The 17,957-nt window shown below is 44.4% G+C and overlaps 1 protein-coding gene across 3 annotated transcripts in view; it reads left to right on the top strand.

The window, feature by feature from the left end:
- The window catches only part of LOC126183887 (neurogenic locus protein delta), a 1,431,801-nt gene that overhangs the window by 351,007 nt on the left and 1,062,837 nt on the right, over window positions 1-17,957 (top strand). The window lies entirely within an intron of this gene.

Genomic DNA, 17,957 nt, shown 5'->3' with positions numbered 1-17,957 from the left:
TAGAAAACTTTTTATGATATTTGACAGCCTAGCGAACAGAAAATATTTTGGAGGAAAATCTTTATTACGTTTCTTACGCTTAATTTTTAACTTACAATTTTAATCAACATTAGTATCATCTAATTCTTTTTAGAGTCCGTAATTGGACAAAAAGAAAGAAGGTATGTTCTCGAATTCCGAAACATCTCAAGATTTTATCGTTTATAGCACCTTTAATAGACAGCTCCATACATTCCTGCCATTTTTTTCAAGGCGAGAGCACTTCAGGATTTTAATTTTTCCGCCTATTCCCTCCATAACATTCCATATTTTCCAGGGTGTACGCTGGTAGCTCTCCCATTCCACATTAACATTTCGTTGTGAATGCCTGACCGCCGTTTTGTGATCATTACATATGCGTTTTGTTTATATTTTCAGTGGTAAATAGAGATCGTTGTACCATATATCTCCCTGCATGACATGTTCACACGTCATTTCCAACAATACATTTACCAGTCCTGTTACCTTTGATGAAAAACGAAAGAAAAAACAAGTAACATAATGTTACGCTCACCCCGTTACGAACAAAATCATTTTAATACATCAAAAGAATTCGCAGTTGCGAATAAGGACTACCATCAGCTATAGAATGGTATGACGACAATGAGAATTTGTACCGGACCGGGCGTGGAAGCCGGATTTCCCGCTTATCGCGAATGTTCCCCTTACCATTTGGCTATCGGCGCACTACTGACGGCTACACTTTAACCTCCATATGTCGTGAGTTCCTTTGGCCATGCATGTATGTCCAAGGGAACTTTGCATCCTACAGTCTGGAACCGTGAGGCCGCTACGATCGCAGGTTTGAATCCTGCCTCGGGCATGGATATTTGTGATGTCCTTAGGTTAGTTAGGTCTAAGCAGATCTAAGTTCTAGGGGACTGATGACTTCAGATGTTAAGTCCCATAGTGCTCAGAGCCATTTGAACCTTTTTTTTTTTTTTTGAACTTTGCACCGTAATCAGAATAACACAGGTACTGCAATATCGTAAATGATTTTTAAGTGGAATTACACTTTCTTAATACGTAACGACGTCCGTCTTCACGTTCTTCGTGCTTTCCCTCTCCTACACTAAAATAATTTGGTTTAAAGTTCTGTACATCGAGATTTACCTCAGATCCTCTTTTACCTGTTTCTCATCTGTTGTGTTTGTATGGATAGCAGAGTAGGAGCTCCGAGATGCAGTTGAGGGTGACATCCAAACCAACCAATCGCATAACATAATTTTATGAGAAGTGTCATTATGTGCTCTAATTTTGAGGAGTCATAACCTGAACTGACGTCAAGATCAAGTGGCCAATTTATAAGCATAAGACAATCTAGCATTACAATCTTCACTGAGTCTTCATATTAAATAGAACAAACTGCTAACTGTAGTACTATGTTACCAAAGCAGGAATTGTAAAATTATTATAACACATGGGTATATGCAATGAAATGTAACGTCTGCATTGCAGAGGAGTTTTGTGGTAGCGGAATGAGATATTTTTCTGTCCAAGCTGCAGCCTCGAGTCGTTACTGCATTAGAAGAGTGAATAAGTTGCCTCTGGAATGATATTAAAAAAAAAATTAAACCCCGCTGGAACAGGCCGCCATGTCATCCTCATCGCGCAGGCGTCACTGGATGCAGATGTGGAGAAGCATGTGGCTAGCATACACCTCTTCCGGTCGTATGTCAGTTTACGACACTGGAGCCACTGCTTCTCAATCAAGTAGATCCTCAGTTTGCGTCACAAGGGCTAAGTACACCCCGCGTTCCGACAGCGCTCGGCAGACCGGATGGTCAGTCATCCAAAAGATAGCCTACCCCGACAGCGCTACCTTCAGTGAACTGATGGGAACCGTTGTTGCCACTTTTTTTTTGTATACGGAAACGGAACAGTACATTAAAAACAAATGGATCGCGCTGGAATCGAATCCGGGCCGCCTAGCAAGATATTTTAATGGTTTATTTTATTTTATTTATTTATTTTTGTTTGTGAGGAGCACAGTTAGCATCAGGCGGGAAGAGGCAAAGCGGTCAGTGTTGTTTCTAGACAAGACAGTCTAGACACAAGGCGAGGAAGCCGAAAGGGCACGCGTCAACTCACGCCGGCTTGCGTTAAGTCTGAAACAGGATACGTAATGAATGCTATAAAGAAAAGTACGTAGCTGCTGGAATACTTAACTTTAATCCATCATTTGTATACAGCATTCTTGATGATACAAGTGAGACTCTCTCTAGAAATGGTTAATGGCGCCTTGCTAGGTCGTAGCCATGGACTTAGCTGAAGGCTATTCTAACTATCTCTCGGCAAATGAGAGAAAGACTTCGTCAGTGTAGTCGCTAGCAAAGTCGTCGTACAACTGGGGCGAGTCCTAGTAAATCTCTCTAGACCTGCCGTGTGGTGGCGCTCGGTCTGCAATTACTGACAGTGGCGACACGCGGGTCCGACATGTACTAATGGACCGCGGCCGATTTAAAGCTACCACCTAACAAGTGTGGTGTCTGGCGGTGACACCACAGTCAGGGGTCGAATTCCGAAGCCTGACCACGATATCTCCCCCGTCCTGCCACCGAAACGCACGATCACTTTTTTTTTTAATTTTAATCTATAAGCAACAAAAATCTGCTAGCCATATGTGAAAAGTTATGACGATAATGTGAACTAAAAAGGGCCATCTTGCCCGCTGGGATCATCTTATCGAAGCGGGTGGCAAGTAAGAGGCGGTCGTCATTACAATGGGCATCACCAGTCGTCAACCGTCGGAGTGTCGGGGCCGCTGCACACAGTCAGAGACTGTTTCTGTTACCGTAGGGGAACCGTGGAAATATCGTGTCTGCAAGTCAACTTCTTCTCACACACTGCAAGTCAACTTCACTGGTAGGGCGTTCCATTCCTCGACCAGCGTGGTTGCCTACTGATGGATGGTCAGTGACATGTGGACATGCTGCAAAACGTCTGCCCAGCGCATCCCACACGTGCTCGATGGGATGAAGTCGAGGGAACAGGCAGGCCAGTCCACTCGCCGAATACCCTCTCGTTCCAAGTTCAGTTACCTTTTGTACTACACTGTAGCTGATCTTTGTATGTGTAGTCCAAGTTTCATTGCTCTATGTTACTTGACACCGGCACATCATGCCAAAGTTACTTTCACCAGTGTAATTACGCAATAAATTGTAAACACATGAGGTTACGGCCCAAGAACTTGTATGTGATAAGCACCAGCATTTAATATTTTGGTAGCCACAGTTATGAAAAGGAAGAAGGATACACAAACGCTGAGAACAAATTTTTGACCTGCGGTATGTTGTATGGAATAAACTAAATGTTCGCACCCCGCAGATGCACCGGAAACTGAGAAAAAATGTAAAATAAAATTGAGGATCTAAGTAATATCCATTATGGAAACAATCATATATAAATGTATTTCTTGAGGAAATTACAGTCAATTGCATACCTTTTCCAACAAAATCCTGTCTTAAGCAGTGGTCTTCAAGTTTGTTGAAAATTCCGTGTACTAGATTGTTGAAATACTTCATTTTTCATTTTGGTCCAGCGTTCCCAGTATTGATTTGGGTGATGTCATTTAAAATTTGCAGTATTTAGACGATGCACCTTATACTCATCAATACTTTGTGGAAGGCGAAATAGTATAAATGGGTATACGCCAAGCATGTCTCTTGCTCCTACGCTATGATAACGAGATACTCTATTAAGAGACGATGAAAACAGACCTGCCGGTTGGGTTCCTGAACTAAAATACGAAGTACTCTGAACTGTCCAAAATTATCGATCTCCGGCATACAGATTTGTTATATGGTGGCTTACTGGCTCGTGCAAGACATACCGCTACAAAAGTGGATGTTATGTATAAGTAGTGGATAGAAAACTGGCGTGCACAATGACGAGATAGGGGAAGACCGCGCTATACGATCACAGCAGATGAACACCGCCACTTTCTCACATGGCTGTGACGGACCGTACGGCACCATTCACAGTGTTGATTAGACGCTGAAAGACTGCAACAGATGAGACCACGTCTGCGTCGGCGATTCGATGTCGTCTGCTGCAGGATGGACTGTCGGTCTGAGTGCCTTTGCTGCGGCCACATGTAGTAAGCGTTGCTTCACGCAGTGGAGAACGGCAAAACAGAGCCACGCCAGCGACCGAGGCATTGCGGAGTAGGCAGGCACAGATAGCCTGGCTGACAGCAGCAGTCCACCAACAGACTGACGCAAGGACGAGCACAGACCGAGCGCCGAGCGAAGCCTGGAGAGTGCTGAGTAAAGGGAAGTGAGGTCAGCACACTAAGTTATGCTGCAATATACTGTGGGAGTAATAACAAAAAGATACCACCGTGGGTAAAAAACGTCCTCCTGCTGGATATAAATAGTGGAGCGCAAGCAGCAACAGACAGAAGCCATTAGGAAGCAGTTCGGATCTGAGGACGGACGTGGTCCGTGTCCGAATGTTCAATCTTCATAGATGACGATTCCGGAAGTCTGTTACAGCTCACAGGAGTCATCCGTTCACCACCAGATGTCAACTTCAGCTCTGGAGGTCGGCCCGAGTTCGGTCGGCACCATGGCTGACTAACTACAGCGAGAACTTCCAGTAGGACCGGCCGCAGCGCGGTCTCGGTCACAGGCGCCGCCGGGGACTGACGCCCAGACTTCACGGCAACGCGGCCCCACGGCGCGTGGTCCGTCCATGACGGGACTTAGTGGACATCGCGACTTGCGGCTTCCCAGCCGCCGGTGCAGCAGGCGTCGGCAGCTGACCTCACGGCGACGCGGCTCCGTGGGCGTGCCGTACTGGGGCGCCGAGCGGCGACGAGTTCATGTCAACCGCAGGGCATCATGGCTTCAGCGGAGCACTGGTGGCCTGAGGCTCCAGAGTGCCATCAGCGGCGCGCGTTGTGCGCATTGTCGGAGAATCTACACAGCAGCAGCCAGGTGGAGGGATCCACAGGGCTGGGCAGCGACGATGAGGGAGAAATTGTAAAGAAAGTTCAATAAATAATTGTAAAACTCCACGCCGTCTCAGTCTTTGGCGCTGCCACTGTGTCTGCTGCTAACAAGTGGTTCAGAAGTCGTAACACCTTCTTCTTCCAATGTCCAGAAGCAACAAGCGCGTCAGAGTGCAATGGTTGACTGAGAGCCATCGCTGTGCGCACAGAGGAAAAATATATTGTTTCCGTAGATTTTCACTGTAGCCTGTACTTAAATGTCATTTTACAGCAGAACAATGTCCAGACGAATGTGGACAGCAATATACATTTTCTGTATGTGTCGGATTGTCATGCTTCTCCCGTAATGACTCTTGAAGTTTCGTGGAGTCACATGCATACCATACTATGATTTTTTTTAGAGACAGACTGCAGTACATGCAAACGGCTACCTTCGTCAGCACCATCCGAATAGTACAGCTGGGTTGCTGCCCCGTACAAGTTCGTTTGTTGTTACTAACCGTGTCGCATAGACATGTTGGGGTATTCCCCTACGCTTTGCGTCCGTCTCTGCTCGTTTGCGCATTTTATTGCGTGTTCATTGTCACCCCACTTCGTGCTTAATCGTTTCGGAGTTTCGGAGTAACCGTGGCGTACAGGTGAGAATAGTGGATAAAATAGGCACTGTTTGTCAGTTCGCATGATGTGGCATACGCCATCTTTTGATGTCATGTCATGGATCAAAGTCATGTGCCTGCACTTCTGTTCCATGGCTATATGGTACATGGAGGCCGTTCGTTGGCGATTCCGAAAGTTTGATGTATATAGATGATCGTCCCTTCTAGGTGTTGACGCATCAACGTCACAATCTTCGCCTACACTCTGTAGATAATCATCTGCCGGTCCGGTGATGGGGGTATACTGGGACACACCCTGAGCTCCGTAGTACTGCGTCTCCACACCGCAGCTTCACGGTACGTCGAATGCTCTGCGACGTATAGGCCCCTCGTCATCGTAGGCACAGTCTCCATGTGTCGCCCACCGCCACCTGACATCTCGGTGAGGCCAGGTGAGCTGTGTTAAATTTCCACGGGCTGCGGCTGCGCCACACTAGTTAGTGTCCAAGCATGATGATACAAATGTAAGCAGTACGATCAGTAAACGTTGATGGCCAGAGTTCGGCTACCGTGACTGCATCCCTGAGAGAGCAGGAGGCCTATATCCTGTCAGTTTTGCTAGTCGAATGTTCTGTGAAATGAGTGAGCCCCAATGTACCAGCATAGGTGATGTCCCAAGTGTCCAACAAGCAGAGCTCACGAATGACAGCGCCGAGTGCTGGGCATGGCGAGTGGTGGAGAATTTGGTCCTGAGGAGACAGTGTATAATTAAAATCGCCCCCGATCGCCATCTCATCTATCCTGCCTTCACATAGCTGCGTTAATTCCCCAGCAAAGAATAACGAACGTTCACGCTTCTTGATGGTGTCCTACGCTGCATAAACATTGACGAAGTATATCCCTTGGACCGTAAGCGCCATGCCCCTAGCATTCAGTAAGTAACGTACATCAGTGACCAGTAAACCTTCTTTGAGAAGGCCTGTGAGGCCAATGCCCGCATCCGGCGCATGGGATCTGCATGTCGTGTTTCCAGAGTTGTCCAGGAGGCCATGAACATATACCTCTTGCAATAGAGCCACGTCAACGTCGGCCGCACAAAGTGCGGCGCGTGACAATGACAGGTTTTTGCGCGACCGGTTGACGTTGATGTTGGTAGTCGTGAACCGATATGACTGTTGTTCTTTCGTACTGGCAGTCGTCAGTGTGAGCATTGGCGACGCACTGAGTCACCCCAACGCCACCTTGTCTTCTCTGATGCCATGCAAGAAATGGCGAGGGGGTGGGGGGGGGAGGTGGAGTGTAACTGCTCCCCCCCCCCCTGCGACAAGTGCTTTGCCCACAAAAGAGTCGTCTTTCATGTCGTTCGCCCACGAGTCACCGGACAGAGGCTGCCGATTTGTTACAGCGGTTACCAAGGAGACCCTTGTCGTTATTCTTCGCGACTGCGGCAATCTTCGACCGTCCTCCACGCCCCCCCCCCCTCCCCTTCCCATTATCTCCGAACGGATTTTCACAGGAAGAAGAGACCCTCGTCTCAATACCCAAAGGGGGAGCAATGTCGGTAGACGCCTTGGTGGCACGTGCGTCCAGGCACGACCGAGATCAGTATGATCGTAGGCAAGAGACAGTCACCAGACGACGTCCGTCGGCGTTTCTTGTGTTTGCGGGGCGAACGCTGCTTCCGTACATGCGTCTCCGTACTAGAATGTGTCTGTAGATCCCACTTCTTTGCTCATTGAGGAACCGTATGACAAAATGAAGTGTAACCGTGTGACATCCCAAAGAGATCTTAAAATGTCTTACAATCATCCGCCAACACCAAACCACAATCTATCTAGTAACACCACAAAAGCCACAACAGAAACCAGCACCAACAGGAAGCAAGCTACACCTAATTATGATAATTTAGAATCTAACGTATTTTTATGCAGGGTAGAGAAAAAAGAGATACTGCAGACAGTTCAGCGGATGCTAGTTAGATTGTGCCATCCATACGACGATTCTCTCTGTTTTCCAGTAACTGAGCAGACAGACGGAATCATTCTAGGTACAGAGGATATTCCTACAGCAGCAGAGCCGCTGCTCGACCTCATGCTCCAGGTCTGCCTGTGCAGGTCAGAATCATTCAACTTTTACACAATATATATACAGATCATGTTCGAGCCCACGGGCCAATTTATTTCGATTACTGACAGACAGACAGTAAATGCTTTGTACACGTAAAACTCCCAGAACACATAGACAAATAATGAATATATTACGACATAAAACAAAAAAGTACGACAGTTAGCGTGGAAATCCCTAAAATAGCGCAAGACTTGCAGGCAGACATCATGTGATTACAAGAACCATACAACACGCGCAGACAACAATGGTAACGATTTGTAACAACACAAACAGAGCAAAATGTAGGGGGGGGGGGGGGGGACCATACAAAATACTAACAGAGAAGATTAAAACCCCACTAGTTCTGGGAACGCTAAGGCAGGCTGACGGCACGATGACGAGGGGATGGAGGAATACAGCGGAGTTTCTTCTGTATAAACTGCTCCCTGACGATGTCATTGATACAGACACACAGTATCATACAACACTTAGAGAAAAACCTACACAAACCATACAACATTGCAACTGTCATCTGTCATTTTGCGCAAGAAGAGGTTGCGCTAGCCATCTCAGAGCTCAAAAACAAGGAAGTACCTGGACAAGATGGTTCCCACTCGGAAACACTGAAAAAACTAGCACCGCAGACCACTCCGTTCCTAAAAACGTTACTGAACGATGCCTTATGGCTGGGTAGGTTACCTACAGTACGGAAAACCTCCAAAGCAGTCATTATTAAGAAATCGGTGGACAGGGATCCTTCAGATCCAACGACTTACAGGCAAATATGCCTAACAAATACCATAGCAAAGATTCAGGAGAAGTTACTGTGTAAGCACTTGCAAACACACAGAGCTCTCAGGTGTACGACCCAACACAAATTCGGCTTCAGAACTGGCAAGTCAATAGATGATGCCATCAGTCAGGCCCTATACATAATATTACAGCACAGAAACACGCTTTGGCAATAATGGTTGACATTGCCGGGTCATTCGATAACCTCTGGTGGCCCGCAATGTTTCTAAAGTTCCGAAATCACTGTAAAACATTTTCCAAGAGTACTGAAAGATAGCCGGAAAGTAATTAAAAGAATTACCAAAGGCTGTTCTCAAGGGTCGATCTGCGGCCGCATCTTCTCGGGCATAACAATCGAGCCCCTCCTATGGCTTCTTGATGGAGATGACAGGTCAGACGGAATTGTCGCCTACGCAGATGACCTGTTGGTTGTAGCCACTGCAAACAACAGAGCCAGTTAGAAGACAAATTCAGTGGAATACTACAAAGAATTACACAATGGCGTCACACCAAGAAACTTCGCATAGCGGAAAAAACAACACACACATTACTGGATGGAGCGCTCCAAAGGAATCCTTCAGTTAAAATTGGGGACACAAACATCAAATGAACACATGTTACTAGCTATCTTTGGGTACACATAGATGAGAAATTGAATTTCCACGAACACATAAGGCTAACAACACACAAAGCAGAAAAAATACTACATAAACTGGTGACGCTAAATTCAAAACTGTACAGACTACCTCTACCAGTCATACGGACATACCACTGTGCACTCTTCGAATCAATACTCAGAGTCGCAACTAGCACGTGGCACACAGACTAAACCTGGTCACCAACAAAGCATCAGTCAGATAAGGGCAGAGAAGTGTCCTACTTAGACTGTCTGGAGCCTTCGGCAACACCTCAGTTGATGCACTGTGTGTGGAGCTCGGAATATACCCCATAGATTTCATAATCAAATACAGAGCTGCAAGGTACTGGTTAAAGATGGGGACACTACACAAGGTACAAACAATGACTGGTGTGCCGGTATAGACAATACGTCACTTTAAAAGTTGGCCTTTAGATACAGGGCAAGGCGAGTGAGACGTAAGTGATAAGGGACGTAGACTGCACGACTTCCTCCCTGACATAAGGACGCGGTTGACAATGAAACATATCGATCCCAGCCGCGGTGTGGTGCATTTCTTAATCAGACACTTAAACCGCCTGAGTCTGAGACAGACATCTACATGTACGCGCGGGGAGAAAGGTTTTCCAGAACACACTGTCTTTTTCTGCCGGCAGTACACGAACAATAGCCATACACCACGCTGAGACTTCACAGAAACAGACATAGATATATATAATGCAATAAGAGACGAGGAACAATGGGCACAACTAAACGTATTGACAAACTGTATTCCAAAAGCAACACGTGAAGAGTACCTGCGGAAGTGACATAACAGACATGCCTATATGCAATGTAACAACAGTCTCCAGAGGATGGACAGCGATATCCACAGTGAAAGCGCAAACAGTGACAATGAAGAGGAACAGGGGAAGAAGACGAGATGCGTCAGTAGATAAGCATAAGGTGCAGGCGATCTGGCCAAACAATCGCCAAATGTGTACATGGATGAGCACGTAAAGTTAATACAAAGTATTAGTGATACATAGGATTAGCAATACTATTTCTCTACTAAAAACATTTTTTTTGTGACTGGCGGTCAAAGGTTCGAGGAAACTATTCCGAGGTATTCACCGTCAGTCACAATCGGTGATGGCACTAACAAATCTCTCCTCTATCCTATCATCTTTTTATATTCTTCTTACAAAACAACAAAATTTTATTTATATTTCAACCTTAAATTATTGTTATTTTGAAAAGTATTATTCTTTGTAAAATGTTGTAGATTAAAACAAAAGAAAAGGAAACTGCAGAAAAGATGAAAAAAGAAAACTGTAAGACGTACGTCCTGTTTTGAAACGTCAGGTAACAGGTCTATAACTTGGCAATAAATATATAAATAAAAATAAATCCTGTGCGTCTTCCAGAGAAAGCTTAGGTTCCAACGACTCTTGGATTAAAACCCATCCGCTCGTTGTATTCGGAGCCATCTCCCTGCAGTGGCAGTTGCTATTCGGGGCTATCTGGCTACTCCCTCTGCATTTCTTGTCAATAATGTGTCCGTCAGTCAGTGGTAATCTAACCAGATTCCCGCGCTCAGACGTCGTCACTTAGCATAAGTAAGTGGTAGAATCGGAGGAGCATGGAGTTCCCCTTCGCCTGATCGAATCTGGATGACCGGCCGCTGCAAATGATGAGAGCGAACAAGATCCTCCTGGGATACGCTGTAAAAGTCTGTCGCTTCTCAGCCACATTGCTAATGACGGTGATATACGGCTTAAGAGCGGAGATAACGGAGTCTGCGGGTACCTCAAAAGGTAGCTCGAAAACCCGAAGAGTCCTCATGCCTAGGCCTGCGTGTTCAACAGTAACAGCGGCGGTATGTCCATCTGAGTGCCTGAACTGGAGCTTACCGGTAACCAGCTTCGTGCACGCTTCTTCGTTGATCGTCTTAACACTGATGCCATTGCCTGTGGCCGGAAAATAAATACCGATGATGTCATGTAGATCTAGATGTTGTTCGTCACGCAAGAAATTTTCTAGTTAATATGCTCTGGGTCGTGTATATTCGGCTTGGAATGTAACTTTAATACCATAGCGTTCTTCCTATAGGAGTGCGCCATGTTGCCTCAGTGAACTTATAGTTTGGGACTCGCGCCCGTGGGAAGTAAAGAAGCTCGCACACGATACTCGACCGGCGAGACGCTAAGCACACTTCCTCGCCGCTCTGTCGCCGACGGCAAATTGAACCACCTCGGCTATCTGTGCACGTTCCGCGGATGGATGTAATCCTCCATACGCCACACTGTCTACATCCCCTGAAAAACATGTTTGTTCAGGCGTTTGACAGGTGATTACATTAATGCGACTGGACAGTGCATAATACTGTGCACCGCTGTCTGCGAATGGCGTGAAGTTTGTCCTATTCCTTTTCATATTTTAACTATTTCTGTGCTTGTTTTAGGGTCCCGTACCTCAATCGGTAAAAACGGAGCTCTTACAGGATCTCCTTTTTTGTCCTTCTGTCTGCATGTTGGCCCGAATGGTAAGACCCCTTATCTGGGGAACTGGTAAATGTATCAAGTTGAAATTGATGTCAAATTCTGCGGTCTACGGTCCCTTGCCGCTGTGAAAAATTTAAGCTTCTACGTGAATGCAATAAAAATATGCATATTTATTACTCGCAAAATCACTCATCAAAATCTATACGGTACTTTCTGTTGACCTAGAATCATAAAATTTGGCAAGAAATACGTTTCCACTACAAATAAGAGAAAAGTTCGAAAATTGTTAATTTCTGACTATAGTGCATATTATCATTATTATTCTCAGTAACATTTTGCCATTTGTTGTCCATCTCTCTTTCTGTCGATCTGTGAAGACCCTTTTTCTCACGAAAGTGTAGAGGTATCAATAGGCAATTTATGTCATATAGTTAGGTCTACAGCCCGTTGGCGGTGTAAAATCTTTAAGTTTCTGTGTCAGTGCACTCTAAAGATACGGTCATATAGGTAACATATTTTGACACGTTGTTCAAACGATACGATGCAGCGTTCTTCTTAAGAACACAGACACTGCAATATTGTATTTATGCGGCGATACCAGGCAGCGACTTTCACCTAAAACGTCCTCCCCTGTACTAGATTTACGTAATGTGTGTACGAGTACTGGTTGTGATTAATGACCGACGAAATACAGAACTTAGGGTCTCGTCGTGAGTCGCACACGAACGAAGAAAGGGGTTAAGGCAACCGCTCATGTAAAGCAGGAAATCCGGGTTCAAGTCCCGGTCCAGCAAACATATTCACTGTCGTCATTCCCTTATACAGCTACTGGTTCTTCGTATTCGCAAATGCGGATGCATTTCATGTCATTCATCAAAACATAATGATGAGCTACCTACACAGATGTCGGGCCTGGTGGTCTAGCTGCAAAACACCCGGTTGGAATGTGTGAGGTCGCGAGGTCTTTCCTCGGAGGGACCACGGACTTTTCATTCTTTGTTTTAACCTCACCTTCACCTCTCAACGATGTGAGGAGTCGCCAGAAACAACACGTGCTTCGGATTCCACGTTTAACTGCAGTTCCCCTCATTCCGGTTGGATAACTGGTGCACGCTAGTGACACACAAGTCGCAGAACTGGTGTGCGATAGGGAGACTTGCACCAGGCCACTGAGCCACAAGAAATTATAATGATGATGTATATACGAAATTACTTTTGTAATGAACCCTCAGAACGCAGCTTCTCCTAAAACTTTGAGATCAGTAATTCAGAGGGTATTGTCAGTGCCGGACGAAGTTTACACGTAAATACACTGGAAGATATGGGATTTATCAAGTGATGAAAATGGAGGCTGTCAGAGCACATAAATTTTTCATCGTTAAGTGCCTCTACGGTTGAGTGAGTATTTTGAATAGTTGAATGGTGCGGTTCAAATTTACATAAAGTGGATCAGAACACGATTGCAGTCGATGCGAGATGCATATTTACTCATAGTGCTCCAATCAGCCAAGAGAGTGCAGCACTTGTCAGTCTGCAGGTTCCTTGCGTGAGTGTCTTGAGTAGAAAGCGGTGCAGGCAGTCGTAACGGATATTTTTCGCCTTTGTGAGCTTAAAATCTCTGATAAGTGTTACGCTGTAAAATAATTGCAAATGCATATAAAAACAATAATAGTGCTCTATATACATCTGTGTTAGATATAATTGTGTTTACCATATAGTATGTATCTTAATTTATGTTTTGTATGTAGCTACATACAACTGGATTAGATATTTCAACTGGCATCTCACCCCGAACGCTGGGGAATACGCCATATTTACTTTGGGGTATGCTGGTCATTCACATTAACTTATGTATTTATTTCTTTAAAGATAATGCCTAGATATTATGTAATAACGTTAAAAAGAGGATAGCGGAGTGAAGAATTAGCAATGGAACATGTGGAAACTGGCGGCATGAGCTTCACTCGATCTTCTGAGGCGTATGGGATTCCATATCGGACTTTAAAAAGGCGAATGTGGAAGAATGATGACAAAACAGAAGAATGGAACTTCAGAGTGAGTAACTTAGGAAAACCATTTCTTTTGGTTTTGACTTGCAACCAGCACAAAATTTAATTAATTAATTGTTAAGCTATTGCAAAATTAACAAATTAATGGTTCATGTTAAAATAGATATTGTAATAATACATTATAGTTACTGGCAGTTATAATTGTTATAAATGGTAATACAACTTTTAATAAAGAATGCTGTGTTGTGTTTTAGGTTGTCTTAGAGCAGGAAACGAGGAACTACTTGTGTTGTACATTAAGAGACTACAGGCTTCCGGATTTCCTGCTGCTAGAGAAGGAGTGCACAAACTGGCATTTCAATCTGCCAAAACCAATAGTATTGCCCATTGGTTCAACAAGTGGGACTGGCTACAGTTATTATTGAGACGTTCTCATGGTCTTGTGAAGAGAAACCCCAGGGACTTTCAATCGACAAGGCAATGGCTCTGAACAGGAAAGACAATAGAAGATATTTCAGATTGCTGGAGAATGTTCTCTTACAGAATAATTTAACTGACAAATCAGGTCTTATATTTAATACTGACAAATCCGGTTTCGAGATGAACTCCAGATTTGAATAAGTCATTTCTCAAAAAGGCTCTCCAATGATCAATCAAATAACATGTGAAGAAAAAGGGGAAATAATTACCACAATGGCACGTTGTAATACTGAAGGGCATTTTTGCCTCCAGCTTGTATTTTCAAGGGGAAATACAAGAAATTTGAATGGGAAGATTGTCTTCCAAATGATTTGAGAGTTTTCATCAATGAAACCTCGGAGTATTCATGTTTTGATTAAAGGAATATTTCATCCCGAGGAAACCACAACGAAAGGTTTTGTTATTCCTTGATGGTCATACATTGTACACGATTGATACTGAGATGTTGGAACTTGCAGACAGACAAGATGTTGTCTTGGTATGCTTGCCTCCTCATTCAACACATTTCCTACACCAATTAAATAGATGCCTCTTCATGTCGCACTTCTTCTACAAGGCGTAATTGGGGGATCATTCATCCGGGCAGGAAAGTGTCAAGAGCACAGCTTGGAACATTGCTGAAGGAGGCGTGGCAATAAAGTTCAGCATCATCAAACACCAGTAGTGCATTTGAAACCTGTGGTGGTTTTCCGCTGAATGCCCAGAAAATACCAGAAGAATCATTTGATATTTCTGATTTTGTGTTGGCGAAGGTGAAGACTACCGGGACCAACGATGCTGTGAGATCAGAAATTGCAAGTGAAGAAAACGCTTGTGAAGTTATTCTTTTTGTAATGGCGGGATACTCCACGTGAAATGTTGTAGCAAATGACCACCTGAATTGAGAGTTAGAAATGATTCAGGACGTGAGTCTAATCCACATATTGCAGCTAAACCAGAGACATCGTCTCAAGATATTGCCCAGATACCGGGTTTGGAACCACCTGAAAAAGGAAGGAAGAAATAGCAGCGGTGGTGACAAGCAGGAAAATCCGAAAATCATGAAGTCCACGCAACAGAAAAACAAGAGCACGAAAGAAACCTCCACCAGCCAGCAAACAACGCAGGAAAGAAAAATCTGCAACTGAAGGCAATGACTGTATTCATAGCAAAATAAACTACTACGATGTTAATGGACCATAAGTGGAATGGATCCGCCGCATTCATTATCAAAAATGCCTTCATGAAGCACGCGCAGATGAAGCTGATATGTGTAACGACTGTGCTGAAGAACAGTAAATATCATCCTCGGTAGAGGCGGAAGTTACAATAAAACCATTTACATTGTACTATTCTTCACTAGATCACATATTATCATTTGAAAATGGATATATTTCCATCAATTTTTTTTTCGTCTTACCCTAATCTTCGGGGTGAGATGCCTAATACACCAAAATTTAAACAAAATATACTATGAGTCAGAAATATTGCACTTTTTTCATTCACATATGTTTTCAGTTGTCAAGCTTGTGTGTTTAATCTCGTTTAGAATATTTCCTAATTACCTTTTTAATTTCACATTTAACCAAAAAGTACGGTGTCCTCCCGCGATGTACTCTATATTTACTCTTTGTAAAGTGAAATTCACGCTTCGTCTGATTACAAGAAGTTTAACAGTGGTTGCGCAAAATTATTAATTTTAAGACAACCAAAAGCTCCCGGAAAGATAGAGAGCAGTATAGCAGCAAAAATTGCAAAAAGTCGGTGGTAATTAAAAAAAATTGCATAACACTTTTCAAGTTTTCTGACTTTTTTGTGGAAACAACTTCGAATTACCGACAATACGTTTAGAATTACTGATTTTTGTGGTTTTACGTTTATTTCGAGGCATGCGCGATTTCTCACATTTCTCGGCGACCAGAGAGATGGAGTAAACAAGAATGCCTGCTGTTTTATTCTGCCCTAGATTTATTTTCTGCCCACCAAAATCCTGAACTCCAGGGCCAAATTTGAAGAAAGGCTACGGCATTTATCTCTCAGGGCAGTGCTAATTTGCAGCAACGTTCCCGGTCTGCAGAGTGGTAAATGACGTGCTGACTGCAAAGTTCTTTGTGGTCAAAGCCCTCACCGACGATCGCATTGTCAGGAGTTCAGAGTGAGTCACTCCGACGAAGAACAAATGCTAGTGTTCGTTTGCTGCGCTGTATGTTGGTACTGCAATTAGTCGCACAGGCAGCCGCTGGGAATTCGGCGGGGAGCGCCTCCCTTCTGTCCTTTACAAGCCGCCAACTACGGAGGCGCGCAGCTATGCCGGCGGGTCGGTCGATAAAACAATTACATCGCGAAACAGCAAATAATGCCCGCTCGCCGATACGAGCCCTGTCCGCGCTCTCTGCCTGCTCTTTAATCTCTGAAACTTCACAAATGTTGTATTCTTTCATACAGTTCAATCGGTGTATTTCTGATTCTCTCATTAACTGCCGTCGGAAGTAGTGCTGTTTTCAGTCTTTCAAAAATGGTTCAAATGGCTCTGAGCACTATGGGACTCAACTGCTGTGGTCATAAGTCCCCTAGAACTTAGAACTACTTAAACCTAACTAACCTAAGGACATCACACTGCCCGAGGCAGGATTCGAACCTGCGACCGTAGCGGTCGTGCGGTTCCAGACTGTAGCGCCTTTAACCACTCGGCCACTCCGGCCGGCTCTTCAGTCTTTCACAATAGCCCTTTCAGGAAGAAAATTCAGATTCCTTAAAAATATAAATTTGCTGTGTATGCTTATGCCTCTTACTCTCTTTAACTAGATCGGGGCTGTGCTTCGAAACACCAGTATGTATAAAGCACAGTTAGTTGTAACCAACTGCGCTAAGTTTTGAATACCAAAGCAATGCTTTTCTTGTCATTCTGCTTCGCCGAATCGATTCCGCATGATAGGGGCACTACGTATGATTTCAGCCCTCTTTTTTTTCGGCGAGTTATGCAGTTCGCAGTTCGTGTTCTAGTGGTCAGCGTCGTTGTCTCTAGATCTCGGGAGCCATGGTTCGGTTCCCGGATGCTTTTCTTCTCACAGGGACTGAGTGTTCGCGTTGTCATTATCATTTCATCTCGTCTTCGATAACGCGCAAGTCGTCGCCGAAATGGAGTCAAATACCAGGCGACCGAAGTATCCCATAATTTTTTTGACATATAGATCTCTTCAGTTGTCAGTGAAATTGCTTGTGTCTCATCATTACCTTATTAGCTTACCTCTTCTCATTGTCTGTTCCACAGTTATCTGTTTCGTAGGTCAAGCTTTGTTTCCGTATGCCTATATCTAAAATACAGGGTGTAACAACTAGATTAGGCTGTCGCTACCTGAGACAGTGTGCACAAATAACTATTTACCGTGTGGATGCCCAACTTTTTAGGAATGATGTTTAGACTGTGCGCTGCAGGATTTATATGTAAACGTCGTGACATTGCCTGTTCTGTTTAGGCAACATTGGGTTGAAAGACAAACATCAGTGTGCATTACAGTTTCAGACAGTCAACATGGGTCTGGACCAGGTGAGCAGCACTTTACTCGTAAAGCTGTTTTATTAATGCTACAGCTATATTGCTGCTACTCTTCACGAGTATCTACGCGTTAAAGTAATGTGGAGAGGTACTCTTTCCGCTCCGGGTTGAAGAACATGATTCGTGGTTCGAATTAACTGGCGATTTGGGAATTGCTCCTGGGAGAGGCCGACGACAAATTGCGCCACAAATTGTTGAAGATGTTACTACTGGCATCGCTAAGAATGCTGGACTCAATGTGCTATCTTCAAGCTGAGCACGAACTGTATCACGACAGCTGAATATTATATGGTCCATCGTTAGAAAAATGCTGCAAACAGCTGCGG

Source organism: Schistocerca cancellata, chromosome 4, assembly GCF_023864275.1.
Source record: "Schistocerca cancellata isolate TAMUIC-IGC-003103 chromosome 4, iqSchCanc2.1, whole genome shotgun sequence".
Lineage (NCBI taxonomy): Eukaryota > Metazoa > Arthropoda > Insecta > Orthoptera > Acrididae > Schistocerca > Schistocerca cancellata.
This window is presented reverse-complemented; position numbering and strand designations above follow the sequence as displayed.